Here is an 18,229-nt window from a genome sequence, read left to right on the forward strand (position 1 = left end):
TATCAATTCCCTAATGGCTCTTGTGATGTCTCCCCCATCTCCCAGGACCTTTTCTCATGTGCTCCTAGATAGATCCCTGTGGAGCTCACCAAACCGCACTCTTTTGGTTTGAGTTGACCAACACAGCCTTGGCCTGGGAACCCCAAAGCACTCTGCCCACAGACCCTGATAAAGATGCACCTCAGGTCCTACTGCTCTCTGTCTGCACTCTGCTCTGACCGCCCCACATGGCCCCTTGAGGGTACAGTGTACTCCATCCAGAACCTGTGAGTAATAGGCATCTCTATTTCAGTTTCTCTTGTGGTTTATTGTTGAACTGTGCCTCACCGTCTGGCACCCTATGCTTCACTTAACAAATGTTCATTTAACAGAGTCATAACACATTCCTTTGCATCTGTGGCAGGAAAGATCCTAGTAAGTCTGAATAACTGAATAAAGAGCATTTTGGGAACCATTGTGGGAGGAGAGGTAAGCAGGGGCCTGATCACACAGGGGCTTAGCAGCTATCATAGTGAGGTTTGACCTTGTGCAAGGGAAAGCCACTGAAAGATGGCATGATCAAGCCTCAGTTTCAGTATCATTCCTGCTGTCATGTGGACAATGAAGTAGAAGGAATCACAGGAAAAACAGCAAAAGGAGGCAGAAGATTATTATCATCAGAGTGCTCGAGCTGGGAGATGACAGTGCACTGAATCAATGGGGCTGGCGTGCAGACGGAGAGAAACGAATGCGTTCAGTACACAGGGGGCTTGCTGAAGGATAGATGGCAAGGACCTGCAGTCCGTTCCTGGGTTTGGTGTCATTTGCTGAGGTGAGAGAGATTGAGGAGGCCAGAGCACACGCTGCAGTGGAAATCAAAGGCTGAGTGCGCAGATGGTAAGTTTGAAGATATTTTGAGAGTGATCAGTCTGTAGATAGCATTCAAATCCACATGACTGGGTGAGTAAGAGGTAGAACAGTGTTTTACAGGAGGAGAAAGAAAAGAATTAATCTAATCATGTGGATAGATAAATTTCTAGGAAATGTGGGAACTGGAGGGGGGTCTCCGGTTAATAAGCCATATACATATATATATATATATATATATATATATATATNGTGTTCCTTCTGATGAGAGAGTAGGAAACAGGGTTGAAACCATGTAAAGAGTAGTATAATTCACAAATAAAAGATTGAGAAAGAGAGAGAGAGGGAAATGATTGTGAAAGTATGAAAGTACGGACAAACCAGAGAATTGGGAGGACATGGATTTAGGGATTTATCACAGCATTAGTCCATTTGATTAAATCCCCCCAGCATTACCCAAAGTGAATGATCAATCAGATTGATTGGTTTGGGGATTTACAGGAAAAACAGAAGGGATATTTGTGGGCAAGCAGGGGAAGATGCTATTAAAAGAATTACTACAGTCAGGGCTTTTGAGCTGAGGAAGAAAAAAATGACATTGGAAGGAAATAAATGACTGAGAAAAAGCAGGGGTTCCAGAGAGTGGAGATCTTAAAATAGGCTTTGTTGCCTTAAATGGAGAAGGAGAAATACGGAGTGGAGGAAGTAAGATCGACGGGATTAAGGAGTGATTGAAAGAGGCACATGAAAAATAGGGATTAGATTATCATGGCTCTCAGGTTTCTACCTTGGGTGACAGGTGGGTACTCCTCAACACACCAACCTAGGAACAGAGGGAAACTGGTTTTCTCCCGCAAAAGGATGATACTAAGTCCAGTATTATACTTGTAAGTTTGAGTTGCTTTGGGTACATCTGCATGGAGCTCTCTGAAAGGCAGTTGTAGCCTGAAAAATTAGTTTGGGATTTGGACATAGGAATGGACAATGGTTATTATTTCAATGGCAGAATTTAGAGAAGACATAAAATTGTCTTGGACGATAGAAACCAAGAAGTTGGCTGCTTCTGACCTCCTATTCATAACACTTTCCTCCCCCACTCAAGTCCCTCTATTATCTCTCTATTGTCATGAAAGAGCCAGAGTCTACATTGGTAAGATTCTCCAGACGCAGGCAGTTTTTGTTACTTGCCTAACAAAAGTTGCAACTGCCAGAATGTAAACTCAGGGATCTCCATTGTGTTTTTACTCAGGTTTGGACTGACAGCCTTGGCCCCCAAGGGCTAACATCTGTCAATTAGACAAGACTCATTTTAACTGTTGGCTAATTTGAATGCTCTCACAAATGCCAGGGCAAAAGATTGGACCCAAAGATGTGCAGCTGACTTTCACAGACTATAATTAACTGGTTTGACTTAAAGCTTTCATCAACATGAAAAACCATAATCAATCTTCATAATGTAGTTTACTTTACCCATTTCATTAGGTGGTTAAAGCTCTGCCCTCCTAATGTCTCCTGCAGTCAAAAATACAGACCCATGGCCTTCTGCGGGAGGGTAAATTGTGCCTGGACTCTGGACCAAGGACACATAACTGGAGTAGAGCAGCTGTTCAAGCTTCCTTATTGCACCATCTTGCGTGTTTTATCCTTGGAATAGTGCATTAAAGTCACATCTATATGGCACCCAGCACAGTGAATAATGTACAGTAGGTATTCAGTAAATATTATTGCCCCCCTTTTCCCTTCTCCCGCCACCAGTTTTAAAACTCTTACCTATCTATGTGTACTTATGAAATTTGCTAACACCTTATTCTTTTCTTCATATTTAGGAGTATGTTCATGTTTCAGAAATGTGTTATAGCATGGTTAGCATAATATGTTGCTAACATATCTATTTTATAGTGAGAAGTATTTATGTGCATATACATATGCATAGTATGAGGCTTACACAGACTGAATATTTTAGTTACAGCCATCAGCTCTTAGATGGTGAAGTGCTGTATAAATCCAATGTAATATATCTATCGGATACACTGTTCATTTTCAATTTGACTTGTATTTGTTGAATTTTTTCATGAACTGTTGAGAAATGAAAGTCATTTAGAGACTTACACCTAAATTTCCACTCTACTCTTATTCATGCATGTAGTATGATTTAGAATTGTAAATGCTTATTTTTATGAAGTTATTTGGATCTTATGCCATTGCATAGAGTTGAATTCTTCAGTTTGACCATTATGAATCTTCCCATTCCAAGTGAAACTCAATTTCTGATTTCCTCTCCAAATACTTACCCATCCATTACCCTATACTCTGTTCAAGAAAACATCTAGAACTTTCTCTTATTTGTGCTTCTGATTTTGCTGTTTCCTAGTACAAGAAATTTTCTCCAATACTTTTTATGTTTCTAAATTCTTCATTCTGATGATACTGTTCTAACTGAAAACCATAAATTCTATGTCACTTGACTGTTTACTAACTTGCCCCTTATAGAGATGGTTTTAAATTTCCTAAATGGAGACCTAGCTATAGTTTTAAATATTGATAACTTCTTTCATATATAGATCCTTACACATTTTATGTGCTTAATAAACACTGTGGAGTGATTTTCTTTCAATTGGTAAAATATAAAAATATCTCAAACAAATGATTTTAAGGATATTTTATTTTATTTGTTTTTTTTGGGGGGGGAAGAGCAGAGAGAGAGCATCTTAAGCAGGCTCCACGCTCAGCATGGGGCTTGATCTCAGGACCCTGAGATCATGACCTGAGCTGAAATCAAGAGTGGACACTTAACTGAGTCACCTAGGCATCACATAAGGATGTTTTAAAATAGTGGTCATAAATTAAAAAAAAATAAGACTAATGTGGAAAGATAATTAAATATTGATTAAAGGTATTAATAGAACAAACTTGCTGGATTAGAATTACTTAATTACTAATAATCCATATTACTAATATTTTTATTATGCATCTCAAAAATCCAAAAAATAATTAGAAGGCCACTAACCAATTCATTTTTCCCAAGTTTGTGAATACTAATGGAGGTAGGCAAATTTACTTTTCAAATGCTGCTTAGGGGGTGAACCATTCTACACCCTTATTAGGCAGAAAAACCTTAAAGAGAAGCACATTTTGAAAAAAAAAATGTAACCATCCACTGTCATGCAACTGAGCTGTGGCCAATCAATTATACATATTAAAAATCATTTAAGGAACATTATTTTCTTTGAAAGTCTTGAATAAATTTGAATAGTCTACAAAGAAAATAGGGTTTCCAGGGTAGATATATTGTTACCTCTTGTTGATAAACCTTTCTTCCATTCCTTCCTTTCTTTCCCCTGTTTCCTCCCCTCCCTCCCTCCTTTCTTCTCTGCCTCCCCTCTTCCTTCCTTCCTTCCTTCCTTCCTTCCTTCCTTCCTTCCTTCCTTCCTTCCTCCTTCCTTCCTTCCTTCTTTCCTTCCTTCTTTTCTTCCTTCCTTCCTTCCTTCTTTCCTTCCTTCCTTCCTTCCTTCCTTCCTTCCTTCCTTCCCTTCTTTCTTTCCAGATATATCCATTGTGTATCTACTACATGCAAAGTCTTTAGAGTACAGGGCTTAATATGATCTACAAGAGGCATTTCCTCTTGATATTTCCATTGTAGTCAGGAAGACAGATGATACAATACACATGAAAACAAATGAAGACACAAGATAACTTTAGATTGTGATGGAAGCAGTGAAGGAAGTGGATATGGGGATACAGTAGAGAGGTACACACAGCACACAGTGAATTCTTAAGGGATTAAACTAAGGAGTGTGGTAAAATAGCTGTAGTGGAGAGTCTGATAGCAACACAAATTGACTCTATTCTTTGCCTGACAGGCAGAAAACAACTAAAATAAAGAAGGAAAAGTGATTTTGGATGATGACTCTTGTATCTTTTTAGATATTTGACTTATAGATTATCTGATTGGTTATGTAAAATATGATGATTCTCAGGGAAAAAAAAAATAAAAAATGGAGATGGAAAACCGGGTTGAGAACAGAATTATTTTGTGTTTCTCTGTCTTCTCTCTCTGTTTTTTTTTTTTTTTTTCTTTTCCATCTTTCCTCTTTGCTGCTTTCAATGAACATTTATTATGCCAGGCACTGGGCCAGATTCTGAGAAGAGAAAATATGAAAATGACATTGTTTCTGTCATCAAGAAATTTATGGTTTAAAAGATTCGTATGTTACTTCACATTCCTAATTTTAGCTCTCCTGGGAAAAAAAGAGTGAATATAAAATTTCTTTGGGTGAGGTAACTTAGACCAATGTAAACTCTAAAAAATTTTTTCTGGAATCTTCTTTCCTCAGGAACCTAAAAGAGTCTTTCTCTCACCTCCTTCAGGTCTCTGCTCATATGTCAATTTTTCAGAGTGTCTGTTTTTTTTTTTGTTTGTTTGTTTGTTTTGTTTTTTTGTTTTGGTTTTTTTAACCAGCCTTTTAAAATAACATCCCAACCTTCCCTGAGGCTTGTTCCCTGTGTCCTTCTCCTGTGTCATTTTTCTCTTTGGCATTCATCACCTTATAAAATACACTATGATTTACTTATTTATTTATCTTTTAAGATATCTGTGTTATTCCTCTAAAATGTAAGTTTTATGAGATCAGGAGTTGTGGCTCATTTTGTTCACTCATGCATTTGCAGTGCCTAGAACAGTTCCTATCACATACCAGGTACTCAACATGTATTTAGCAAATGAATGAATTAATTAATAAACATTAAAATCACAGAAAGATAAAATGTACATTGCTTTTGGAGGATTGAACAGTAAGAAAGCAGAATCAGTTATAATCCAGGTATTGTTCTCAACCTTTCAAGGCTACCTCTATGCTCTAGTTACTCATTGCTATTTGCTTCTAGCTAAACTTTAGTAAAGTACCTTCTACCTAAAGAAAAAGTAAAATATTTACCATAAATAAATAGAGGGCAATTATTCAGCTCCAGCTCAAACTCTATATGGACAACTCTCTCAAGTCATTTCTTTATGTTCTAAGAAACGTTATTCTAAAAAAATTGATATTATTCACATATAGTATAATTTGTGATTCATCAATTAACAAAAGAAGTTTCTTTTTACCTTGGCTTCAGGAAGTTTCTTTTCTAACTTTGCCTTCTTCTCAGGAAGGAAACTGCAGATTGGATCCTGCACTGTTTAAAAATAATTTAACACTGCTCTAGAGGTGTTGCCAGCATTTTTAAAACTCTAGTAGCCAGCTTTTAAATTTTTAAAAAATATACTTACAAAAATTAGACTTTCTAGTGTTTAAACAACTCAATAGGACTTTATATTAAGGTGTAGCCAGTTGATTATTATGTCTCATATTTTTTAAAATATGATTTGGGGTTTTAAACACTTTTAAAGGCTGGGGTAACTTGTGTATTTATAATAATAGTAGAACAAGTTGTTACCTTCAAGCAAAAGTTGCAAGTAACATGGACTACTGGAGTTCAAAAGCGGGGGGATATTTCCTGCCTAAGGGCAGTTTTGTACATCTCAGCAAATATACGGGTGGCGTGGCTGATGCCTCTGCCCACTGTTCTGAGCCCTGAAGAGTGGAAAGCTTAGTAACTTGAATGGGCTCTTAAAAATACACAAAAGACATGGGACAATTACATTCCTTGTGATTGCAAAAATAGTGTGCAGGCCCAATAACACAATGGAAAGGAGCTTTATTTCCAAAGCTCTTATGACTAGAGCATAATAGTCTTCAGACACACATGCTAACTCTACCACCTCATTCTTACATGCTCTTGGGAAAATGATTTCACTTTTTTAAGTTTCCATTTTCCTCTCTTACAATGGGTTTAATGACTGGAGCCCCTAGGTGGATTATCTCATAGGGCTACTTTATTAAATTACATAGTCCACGTCGATTTTTTAAGATAGTGCTTGGGATAAATTAAGATATCAATCAATTTTGGGGTGCCTGAGTCGCTCAGTTAGTTAAGTGGCCAACTCTTGATTTCAGCTCAGGTCATGATCTTAGAGTAGTGAGATGGAACCACAGGTGGGGCTGATCCATGATCATCCGGGAATCCACTTGAGGATTCTCTGTTCCACTACCTCTGCCCCTCCCCCTACTTGCATGCTCTTCCTCTCTCTTAAATAAATAAATCTTTTTAAAAAGATGCCAATCAATTTTAGCTGCTGTTATCACTATAATTAACATACCTTTCTTCACTTGGCAGGAAATAGTTATTGTTCAAATTCATCCTAAGCATATAGAGACTTTTCTAAAATATTTAGCAATCTTAAAGGGTAAAATATTTTGAATTTTCTTATCTGTTATTTTTTTTTAAGATTTTATTTATTTATTTGAGGGAGAGAGAGAGCACAAGTGGAGAAGAGGGACAGAAGAGGGACAAGCGACTCCCTGCTGTGTGGGGAAGAAGGCAGACACTTAATTGACTGAGCCACCCAGGTGCCCCATCTTATCTGTTATAAAACTTTCAGTCAGGGCAGTCTTCTTAAAAGCCTTTATTATTATTGTTATTACTGGTGTTGTTTTGAAGATCCATTGATGGATACAATTTCAGAGTTCCTTATCTTTTAAATTTTGGTTGTAATGAACTATTCGAATCTAAAAGATGCAATATAGTATAGTCATGCAACCAAAAGCTTTTGGTTACATTCAAGAATAAACAAAACCAAACAAAAAGACTTTAGGCAGTGGTTGCATCCCCTTAAAAATTAGCTGTGAATTAGGATTACTAACATATTTATATCATAAAAATCCTAGACTTTTATGGATTTTATGCTCTGGATTACACTTAAGATTTACCATTATGACTTTAATAATAGTCACTGCACTAATTCCTGAGCAATAGTCTATCTTCTCTTGAGAATCTTGAGATTCTCCTTGTAGAGATAGGAGAGGCACCAGGGCCCACCTTAAATAATGAAGCAGTTTTTGCACAGAAAAAAAAAAATCAATAAAATGTGAAGGAAACCCACTGGCTTCGAGAAAATATTTGCAAACCACATATCTGATAAAGGATTAATATGCAAAACATACAAGGAACTCATGCAGCTCAATAGCAAAAAACAAACAATCTGATAAAAAAAAATGCCCAGGGGACCTATATAGACATTTTTTCAAAGAAGACATACAAAAGACCAACATGTACATAAAAAGGTGCCCAGCATCACTAATCATCAGGGAAATGCATATCAAAACCATAAGCTATCATCTTACACCTGTGAGAATGGCTATTATCAAAAAGACAAGAGATAAGTGTTGGCAACGATGTAGAGAAAAGGAAACCTCTATACACTGTTGTGGGAATGTAAATTGGTGCAGCCACTCTGGAAAACAGTATGAGGGCTCCTTACAGGGTTAAAAATAGAGCTACCATATGATCCAGAAATTCCATTTCTGGGTATATATCTGAAGGGAATCAAAACAAGATCTGGAAGAGGTACCTGTACCCCCATTTTCATGGCAACATTATTCACCATAGCCAGGATATGGAAACAACCTAAATGTCTGTGAATGAATGAATGGATGAAGAAGATGTGGTACATATATACAACGGAGATTTATTCAGCTATAAAAAAAGAGAAAATGCTTCCATTTGCAACAACAGGGATGGACCTTGAAGGTATTGTGTTAAGTGAAGTAAGTAGACAGAGAAAGACAAATACTTCACTATCTTACTTATATGTAAACAAAACAAAACCCTCCACAAACTCATGGAAACAAAGGATTAATATTAGTGGTTGCCAGGGGCAGAGATAATGGACGAAGGTGGTCAAAATGTGTAAACTTCTAGTTATAACGTAAGTAAGTTCTGGGGATGTATAGTGTAACCATAGTTAATGACACTGTATTGTACACTTGACAGTTGCTAAGGGAGTAAATCTTAAATGTTCTCATCACAAAAAAAGGGATGATAATGATGTGAGGTGATGGAAGTTTAACTGTAATGTGGTAGTCATTTTGCAATATATAAACGTATCACATTAGCACATTGTGCACCTTAAACTTACACAACATTATATGTCAGTTATATCTCAATAAAGCTGAAAAAAAATAAAGGAGCAGCTTGATCAACATTAGACTGAAATGCATGAGTACCTGGGGTACTTTGTTTATTCTTTGTTTCTTACATGTGACAGGTGATTAAGACTAAATAAGAATGTAGCTTTTCAGCTGGTATTCTACTATACTTTCTAGAATTAATTCTTCCCTTTTATTGTATTTCTTTTTGCTAATTTTATTTCAACAACAGAAAAAATATATTTCCAAGAAGGATATCACTTACGGTTACACTTTTAGACCTTTTGGGATTGATTAGACCTCCCCAACTTGTTTTCTCAGAGAAAATAGAATCTTTAAAGCCTGAAGTGGAAGGGTCTCTGTGCAAGGTTTCCCTCTTCACCATTTAAGCTTATATTAAATCAGTGAATCCTGATAAAGATTTCTCTTGAGCATGGTAGTCATTAATTAAATATTTCTGGAGTGGTTCCAGTCATACATTTTATCTTCTTAAATTAATATGAAATAGGAGGTTTGATAACACAGTTTAAAATCCATATCTACCTTATCAAAAAAGATTTCCATAGAGGTTAGAATTTTTTAAAAAGATCTTAAATTTAATGGAAAAACAGACATAGAAAACAACAACAATGACAATAAAATTTAAGGTCTGTCCTCTGGATTTCTAGAATCACTTATTTTCTTTTTAAAGAAGTGACTTGTGTAGGCCTTTAGAAGGTGACCAGTACTAAAGCAAGCCTTTATTAGGTCTTTGTGCCATGTGGAAAGATTTAATTTTAGCTTAATATTTTACTATTACTAAAACATTTGTCTCTATGGAAGACTGATCCTCAGAAACACATGCACAGAGACATACATACATCTACAATTGTGTTGTAACAACCTATATACTTGAGTCCCCAACGGACTTTCATGTACAGACTTCTAGGCCAAAAGTATCTCCCAGCTAAACTCACTGATGATACTTGAGTGTTGGAGACAACCCAACTGGGATTATTAGTAAGTGTCTAGATGAAATATAGGGGTATGATGGCATCTACAACCCTATTTCAAGGCCGCCTGGCTTATCTTTTAGTACTGTCATCCCATAAGGCCCCATTCTTACACTTATCTCATGGTTTTATGTCTTTCCAATGCTTTCCTTCTTCAAATAATAAATATATATTGACAAATACAATGAATAATAAAACAAACGTGCCTACCTCCCAAAGTAATCAAATGCTACTTCTTTTCATATTTGATTCTTTTTAAACTTCTTACACTTCTCCCTCAATAGTGTAGTTTGCTGATCCCATAGGAATAGCAATATTCAGAAAAAATAGCCTGGAACATGCATTGGAAGACAGTATGTTATCAATGTTATTAGAAAGATTCATGAAAATGGTTAAGATGAAGGGAAATGCTTATATTTTCAGGTTAGGCATTTTCAGGGCACAAATACATGATACTTTTACATTCATGGCCTTTTCCTCAGATGTAAATGATACATTGGTCTCAGAAAATTAGCTCTTAAGCATAATATAAGGAATGACCAGCTTAGAAAATATTAATTTATATAAATTAGCTTGAAAAAGTACATGATGAACATATGCGGGTTTATGGAAGGAAGTGAATACGCTGGAACTTGACATGATAAACACTTTCTAAGGCTAAAATGATGATGGGGAAGTAATGCATAGGGTAGATTCTCTAATCTAGCACCACTCAAGACTCTCCCATCCCAAAGCTAAAAACACTTGTTCCCTTTTCAGAAAAAAAAGCACAAATGAGAGGTTTAGGCTAACAACAAAGCTTCATAAACTTTAGAAAGAAAACTAAAACACCATGCAGGAAAGTTTCTTTTTAGCACTGATTGAGCTAAGCTGATGGGGTGAGGTAGGTATTGAGCTTAAAATTTGAGTCAAGATGCATTTTTCTTTGTTGGGTAGAAAGTGCCCTGGACTTTTTGTCTGAAAAATCATTTTTAATGATTGTTTCACAGTTTTGGAAATCCAGTCAAAAACATATTCTCTCAGAGCTTTAGTGTCTTCATCTGCAAAGAGAACAATTCAGCTCGAGAAATCGTTATTGAGACTAAATGGAATTATAAAGGTACTTTTTAATCAAGGCACATTGGTAATGGTTATATAAAGATATTATTAGTTGAACTACAGATAACTCATATATTGCACTAGAAATGTACTCTCAGCTTATTTTGTCATTAGCACTTGATTTTGGAAAGCTGTCTTAATGTAGTAGCTCTGTCTGCTTAGTTAAACAAAAGAAAAGAAGGAAAGAAGGAAAGGATGGAGGGAGGAAGGGAGGAAGGAGAAAAGGAAAGGAGGGAGGAAATAAAATAAAGAAACAAAGGGAAAGGGAAGGGAATGAAAAGCTCTCCTAATTCCCTCAAGTATCTTAGATCTGTAATGGGCAACAATACACTCTCTGACATCAAAATATAGGAAAAATTCAAGAGATACAAGACAAAGCTTATTAGGAAATTAAGTTTGCCCAAGAACTAATTCCTTTTCAATTAGGCATCTTCCAAAAGGTCAAGATGTATTGAAACACTAAATACAATTTGCAGCATTTGCAATGACTTTTCTCAATATGGCCGACAATTTAGGAGATACCAGCATTAACACCAACAAGAGCAGCTGCACGTGTAATTGCCCAAACTGCAAACATATGTAGCTAAAGTACCAGCAAATACTTTAGAAGTAAAGAAACAACACACACAAACATACACCCACACACCCATACACAAGAGTGAGGATAGTGAAGAATTTTAGATAATCTTTTTTACATGCTTCATAATATTGCTACTTTAATCTATCTAAATATAAAAAACTATTTAAAAATTAATCATTTAGGTGAAAATGTTTATCATTAGGTACAAGTAATAATTAAGCTTATAAGAAATTTGAATATCATTTATCAAGAATAAATGCAGTTTAGTTGTGCCACCAATTTAGAGCTTATCCCAGGTCTATGTTTAAATCTGCAGACCAAATAAAATTCTCCCTAAATTTTAAAGAAAATTTAAAGAAAAAGAAGTTCAAAATATGTATATGAGTGATAATACATATTTTCATTTCATTGGAGTACAACGAAATGTTTTTGGCTATCTATATGTATAAATCAGTATGTGATGACTCATATTCTAAAAGGTCTTTCACATTGGAAAAGCTTTATCTCCATGTGTGAGACACTGTCTTAGGTGCTAATGATATAAAAAAAAAGTCCCTGACCTCAATATACCGGGAGATAACTCTTGTATTAAAAGAATTACAATTTGGTTAGGTAAATACTGCAACAGAGCTGTGCATAGAGCCTAAGAAAACTCATGGTAGGTATCCCTAAACCAGACTCATTGATGTCCGAGCTGAGAGTTGACACATGAGCAGGAGTTGGCTGGGGAAAGATGGTTCTACTTGTACAAATAGGAGTGTACTTTCCAAGCAGAGAATATAGCAAGTGCAATCTTCATACATTCCATGAATCCCTTTCTGACTCTAAGTACCTACCCAACTCTATAAGTGAGGCTTTACACTTTACACTTTTACACCTTAGCTCTCTAAGAGCTTTTTTCTCTTTGAACACAAACTTCATTTCTGTATCTTCAACGTCTAGAACAGGGCTTAGCATTTAATAAATAATGAGGAGGCAACCTGGTATATTGGAAAGAACACTGAATTTGGGGTCAAATCTGAGTTTAAATTCCATATTTGGTGCCTATTAGTATGTTATAGGGTGAGTTATATAATCTTTTGAGACTCAGTTTCCTAATCTGTAAAATGGGTATAACAACATCATCCCTTTGAAAGATATTATGAGGACTAAATGAGATAATAAATATAAAGTATGTATTAAGGTATCAATTTTAGAATAAGTATTAAATATGTGATGGCTGTGGAGGACAGGTTTCTAGCTATTTTATCAATCTTTGTTCTACCCTTCTACTTTGGTAAAAAAAAAATGCATAATTTCCAGTTGAGCACTTAAACTTCTGAAATTATAATTATGTTTCCCAGCCTACCTTGGATCCAGAAGTGATAATATGGATCAGTTCTGACCAGTGGGAAATTAGTGGAAAATTTAGTTTCTTCCTGCTGGTTGGAATATGGACACAATGGCTGGAAATTAAGGGATAATTTTAGACCATGAGGTGGATAGTAGAGATTTAAGAAAAAGGGAGTGTGACTCCTTTATTCTGTAGTTCATTCTAGGAGCCCTAAAGACCCTACTTCTGAACTTTTTTCAAGAAAGAATAAAGCTGCATTATTTTGTTTTGTTTTTTTTGATATCAACTAACATAGTGATAGTAGTAGTAGTAGTAGCAGTAATAGTAGTAACAGCAGCAGTAGTTATTAGAAGTAGTGGTAATAGTAATATAGGTGGTAACTGAGTATTCCAATGGGTTCTGAGAGAGTGCAGTACAGTTTGATAGGGATGGAATGAAGATAGAGTTGAGTGAAAGAGTCAGATGAAAACTAATAATTGATGTTAAGAACTGTGGATTTTAACCACTGATTCATTTTAAGCAGGAGAATAAAATTTTCAAATTTCACTTGAGATAGCTCACTCTGCCTAGGGCAAAAAGGTTTTATAAGCATTCTGTCCTGAGATGAAGAGGCTAGATTCAGGGAGTCTAGTTAGCAGGTTCACTCAGACATTCAAAAGAGAGATACTCATGGTCTAAACAGAGGCAGTGTGTGTACACATGGACATGGGTGCCTAGTCCTAGACACTTAAAGACTGTGTAAAGGACTCTTTTGATGTCGGGTATGAATTAAACAGAGGAGGCAAGAACAAGTCTGTTTCTGAGTTTGGGAATTATTGGCAGAGTGCACATTTGGGATGCAAGATGACTTCTGTTTCAGAAATGCCAAGCAAGGTACCTGAGGAACATACATTTTGAGATGTCTAATAGGCATCCAGCCATTCATCTTCACTGCCACCACCACCACCACCACCACCATTATCATCATCCTTAGCCTCATTTCCATCCAAATCCAATTATTATGAGAATTTTTAAGTAAATCTTTGCATAAATGTGAAAAATAGAAATATTTTCTAGAAGTGTGTGGTGTTATTTTTTTTAAACTATTTAAAATCTATTAGGTTAGTTTTAGAAGGATGGCATGCTATAATAACAGAGAATTCAATAGTCATCATGCCTCTCAATAATTTTTTACAAAGAGCTTTTACTTGGTAGAAAAGGCATATCAGCCATATAATCTTGGGTAAACAACTATTTCCTCATCTGTAAAATAGGCATGCTGATTATTAGCCTAAAGAATATCAGTAGAATTCATTGAAATGTTTCATAAGGGGCAGGCCACCTATAAACATTTTGATATACTCTTTGTGATGTCATTTTAAGCACAATTTTAATGTTTTCTAAACCTCTATTTACTACATGTTAAGGTTGTACAAGATGATATCTCTGGCTCTATGATTTCCCAATTTAACTTAATATTTTAACAATCAGTTTTTCATTGTCTTGTTAAGGCTTTTCTCAATTGTAGGGAATAATGACTTAAATTACTTCAACTAAAAAGAAGTTAAAAAGACACACCTACTGGAATCTGAACACAAAAGTCACCTGAAAGAAAGCAACTACCCTCCCCATATTTCTTCCGAGGTCTGCAAAGCCATGCTCATACTGTGTCTGTCTCTGTCATCTCCTCTCTTTCAATGAATCCACATTTCTATTTCATTTTTCTCTGAAGACCAACTGTTCTACTTAGTCACTGCTTCTATTTTCTCATAATTTAAACTTGCAAATGGATCTTGACTTCTTGTGGCCTCAACTCAACCTCTTGCCATTTTTGTTATATTATTTTGACCAAGCATAGTACAAAATGTAGCACCTGCCTCTCAGCAGAGTCGGCAGCAGATCCTTCATCAAAAGTGGTGTGGGAAGGTGAGCAATGATCATCTCTATTAAGTATGATTGCGTCATCAGAGTTATTTCAGGCAAAACCAAAGCAAAAACATAAGGAAGTCAGCAAATGAGTTTGACTTTTTCCTTATCAATTTTGTGCACTGAGTGTAGATCCATATTTTATCATGACAGCCTGAAATTATGTAAGCCAAGAACACAACCTCTCCAAAATACAGGGTGATGATAGGAGAGAGAAAGAGTTGAGTGAGGATTGGAATTTAAGCATTGGCATTAAGGAATGTAGATGGAGTGAAAAGCAGTTCTAAGGAGAATATTACACAAATAATATTTTTTAAAATAAAATGTTTTAGGGCGCCTGGGTTGCTCAGTCAGTTAAGCATCTGCCTTTGGCTAGGGTCATGATCCCTGGATCCTTGGATCAAGCCCCGAATCAGGCTCCCTACTCAGCAGGGAGTCTGCCTCACTCCCACTCTCTCTCCCCCCCTCTCAAATAAATAGCTAAATAAATAAATAAATAAATAAAATCTTTAAAACAATGTTTTTCGTAAACAACAAAGGAATAAAAATCCCCAAACATTAGTCTACAACACATACCAAAACAACCCAAAATTTATTCTTTGATCACCAATAATCTGAGAATCAAGAGAATTTTGTTGCCACTTAGGTAATATAGGCCAGATGGTTTTCCTGACGATCCCCCTTTAGAACTCGTAATTTATACTTTGGTGGTATCATATGGAAGACTCGGTAGCTAGTATCTGAATAGATGAAATGAAGTTTCAGACATATCTCCAGGACATTTACTCATCTTCATTTCATCCTACTAAAATATTCTTTGTAAAGAACTAAATAATACAATTAATCTTTCATAATCCAGTTAGTATTTCAACAAAAGACTTACATGCTTCACTGACATTTTGGTGGCTGCTTTTTGAGTTTACTGATAGAACCACAGCAAAAAATCTACTATAATTTTCTTTTGTATCAATTGTCTAAATTATTATCAACAGTTTATTAGCCATTAAAATATCAGAATTTATCTCTGATTTAGCAATACAATTTTCTTGATTCCTAGAGTCACCTTTTACCCTTATGCAGATTTCTCAAAAATCTAGTCCAATTCAATATAAAGGATAACTAGCAACTCAGATCCAAAACAGCTAATAAGTGCATGGTTCTTGCCATTTTAATAAAATACAAAATAAGGAAAACATCAAGAAAGTAAACTATTAGTTTTGTTTTTAAAAAACTTAAGCTTCCAGAGGACAAGAACGTTATCTAATATATATAGAACGTGGTGCGCAGTTGGCACTTGGATATTAAAATTCAATATTTACAAGTGGAACATAATTTACTGAGCCATTCCAATGCACAAGCAAATGGAATGTATTGAATATCTTGGGATTACTGAAATGCACTTTGATTTTATGCAACATCTTGTTAACTTTATCTGTTTTTCATAGCTCTTTTCCATTAGAGGGAGGGCGAGGGGAAAATTGGATCAAGGTCCTGGTTTTTAATACTAGGCATCAACACTATGAAAAAAATCAAAAACACATTAATAAACTAAATATTACCTCCCACTGCTCTCTGGCTACCAGGCACACACAGTTCTTTCCATTGCACTGCTAAGAGGGCCTTCAATAAAGTAAAACTGTGAGTTTGACATTTCTCTTGCTTGCTGCCAGGAAATTCTAAATTGAGTCCCAGTTGTTTTTCAGATTAATCCATTGGAGAGAACAGAATCTGAACACAGTATTTTACAACTTTTTGAAAATTCATTTAGGCTAAATTTAGGTTTGAGTATATACGTAATATAATATACATATACCCTTAATTATAAAACATTTCTCTTACATCAAGCACACACTAGTAACATGTCTGTCAAAAAGACAAGGTAGGCATTTTTAATATATAAGAACAAATTTGCAATGAATAATAGAAACCAAGTGTTTATAAAAATATGTATCCAAAACATGCTATATTTTAAAAATTGGTCCGCTTCTAAGAATTAACCTATTTCCTCTTCTAAAATCATAAAAGGGAGAAAAACATCTAGTAACAGCTTAGCTATTTGTGTTACATATGGGAAGAAAATAGTACTTTTTATGAAACCTTACTCGGTGAGACTTGATGCTTTGTTTGAGTCTTCTTGATTCATATGTCAACCAGGTAAACGCACAACAAGGTGCATTTTAAAATCAAAAGATGCTAGTGATTTCCATATTTGCTTTTTGATCTTTTCCAGCACACTCTGGGAACGGCTCCCCAGGAAGGGCACCGCAAAGCCTTCACCGGCGAAGAATGCTGTGGGTTCATTCCCTGGACGTGCGCTGCATGAAGCACATTACACCTGGGCAATTCCTATTGATAGAAATTGAATGGAATTGCACTTCCAGGCTTTTTAAGAGCTTATTTGGTGCTTCACATGAGACTTTATTAAAAATAGCGCAGCGCTCAAAAACCTTTTAAGGCAATGGATGCTTTTTAAAAATCTAATAAATATGGATGGCTGATTAAGGAATGTATTTTATATACTGTATGTTAATGCTGTTTTTTTTCCTCTTCATTTTCCATCTTTCTTTTCCCTTGCCTTTTCTGAGGGTTTCTAGTAATAAACTGACTTTTTTAAAGGTTCCGCTATTGTCTATATCACAAATTCCTTCATCCCAGTGGGAAATATGTCCTCTCTCTGCCCTATTCTAATCATAAATAAATAGCAGTTTCAATTTATTGAGAAATCACCAAAAAGCAGGCCAAATTTCATTTTCGTAACCACTTTTCAGGTAGACATTATCCCCAGTTTACAGAGTAGAAACTGAGCCTCAAAATGTTTATAAATTTGCTCGATATCACAAATGTAGTAAGTTGGCAAGGTCAATATTTGGAAGTAGGCTTCTGGTACTTATGATTGTTGATGTGTTGATAATAGAAATATTAGGTACTTTGCAAAGTAGCTCTCTTGTACTGTCTCCTTCAATCCTCACTTGATTGTATGAGTCTTATATTCCTAAGTTGTTGCTCTTCCCTTTATGAATGAGCAAAGTTGACCAAAAATTAAGGGTTTTATTGAGCAACATTTAGATGACCTTGCAATGGGAGTAAATGATAGTAACTCTTCTAATGGACTTGGTGTTTTATCTACGGTGCTGAAAAAAGCAAAGAAAAAAATTTTCCCCCAAATCTTGATTCCAGAAGATTGCATCTTCTTCCACAGCCAATTCCAGGTTTAGATGTTTACAAAGAGTAACTTCCTTTGAAAACTGTCACTTTCAGAAAACTTGTTTTTTTGTTGTTGTTGTGTTTTTGTCTGTCTTCAACTCAGGAAACTTGAGCAGAAAATAGAAGAGTAGGTAAAGTGACAAGTGGGATGACATGAGCAAAGGGGCACTGGGGCTATTGGAAACCCATACACACCTGGAAGCTCCAGAGGGAGCCCAGCAAAGCTTCCCGGGTGAGACTGAGGGTC

General features: G+C 35.7%; 1 long non-coding RNA gene across 2 annotated transcripts in view; it reads left to right on the forward strand.

Annotated features, from left to right (window-relative positions):
- The first annotated feature begins 476 nt into the window (after positions 1 to 476).
- The window catches only part of LOC117796688, a 34,398-nt gene continuing 16,645 nt past the window's right edge, over positions 477 to 18,229 (forward strand). For both annotated transcript variants that reach the window (XR_004621309.1, XR_004621310.1), the window contains exon 1: positions 477 to 876. This is a non-coding gene — a long non-coding RNA (uncharacterized LOC117796688). The remainder of the gene's footprint in view (positions 877 to 18,229) is intronic.

This window comes from Ailuropoda melanoleuca, chromosome 16 (assembly GCF_002007445.2).
Source record: "Ailuropoda melanoleuca isolate Jingjing chromosome 16, ASM200744v2, whole genome shotgun sequence".
NCBI classification, from domain to species: Eukaryota; Metazoa; Chordata; class Mammalia; order Carnivora; family Ursidae; genus Ailuropoda; species Ailuropoda melanoleuca.